Raw genomic sequence first — 1,336 nt, 5'->3', positions numbered from 1 at the left:
GGCGCCTCTCTACTTATGCAATCAGTCTTTGTTAGGAAATTCTCATTTTTATACGTAATTTTTTTCAAACATATATTTTTCTCCCCGCAGTGCCGGGATGAGAAATGGCGAGTTTCAATTTCGGTCTTCAGTTTTCCCTCCACGGGTATTTTAAAACCTTTTCTTGCATTACATGATGATTTGGTCGCCTCTCTACTTTTGCAATCAGTCGTTGTTCGCAATTTTCATTTGTATACGTAATATTTTCAATTATATATTTTCCTCCCCCCCGCAGTGCCGGGATGAGAAAGTGGGCGTTTTAAATTTCATCTTAAGTTTTTCCTCCAAGGGTGTTTTAATACCTTATATTGCATTAAATGAAAATTTGGGCGCCTCTCTAATTTACCAATCGGTCTGTGTTGGGAAAATTTTGAAATTTGTATGCGTTATTTGGAAAAAAGTTTTGGACCCGCAGTGCCGGGATGACTTTTTCGCGAAACTTGCGAGGTATTCTTCTGGCGTGTTTTACATGGAAACCTAGGTCTAATCGATGATTTCCGCCGTTACTTAATTACACCACGTGATATTGGACCTGGAAACATGGAAAATAGTGCTTGCATTATCAATTTTTTTAGACGCATCCTTGACAGCCTTTGGAGCATCAAATCCCGGCTGGTATGGTAACACATGTTTAATGGCATCAATATGTTACTCCTTTTTTCAAAGATATTGGGTTTAAATAAAGTATGATACCGCTCCATTAATTTTAATCTGAATAATTATACATGAGAAATGCTACCTTGCATTTCGGTGATCAAAATTACGTAAAAATCGAATTGAAAAATGAAAATTTTTATCCTTGGAAGAAAAACGTTGAAACTTCGCACCGTGAATGTGAGTACGAAGAAAAAAAATCCCAAGGCCTAAAACTTTTGGAAATTGACATGGTTCTCCAACGCGGAGTAAATGTTATGGCTGGTTGAGAACCGACTTATCCGGAGCGAATCCCATCTGTCCACGGTGACTAACACGGTCAATAATAAGAACGGCTATTATTCCTTTACATGAAAGCCGTTTCCATGAGGATATCACTACCTTTTTATTAAATAAAGGCAATGAAGGGAACGTACAAGTCCAAACAAACGATTAAAAATTGCTTTTTTTTTGGATATTGCGAAATATGGGCGAGGGAAGGGGATATTTCCATGCCTGGCTTATAATGTCGAGGAAAATGAATTAAGTGTTAAGTAACGATATATATATGTTGAAAGGTTGACTTGGTTTGTAACTGATGTAACGATTTTTGCAATTCTTCGGGAAAAAATCCGCAAGTGAAGCGAATTTAATGCGCAAATTA

Source organism: Hetaerina americana, unplaced genomic scaffold (genome assembly GCF_022747635.1).
Source record: "Hetaerina americana unplaced genomic scaffold, ioHetAmer1.1.p SCAF_1430, whole genome shotgun sequence".
Lineage (NCBI taxonomy): Eukaryota > Metazoa > Arthropoda > Insecta > Odonata > Calopterygidae > Hetaerina > Hetaerina americana.
Note: the sequence above shows the minus strand (reverse complement) of the source record.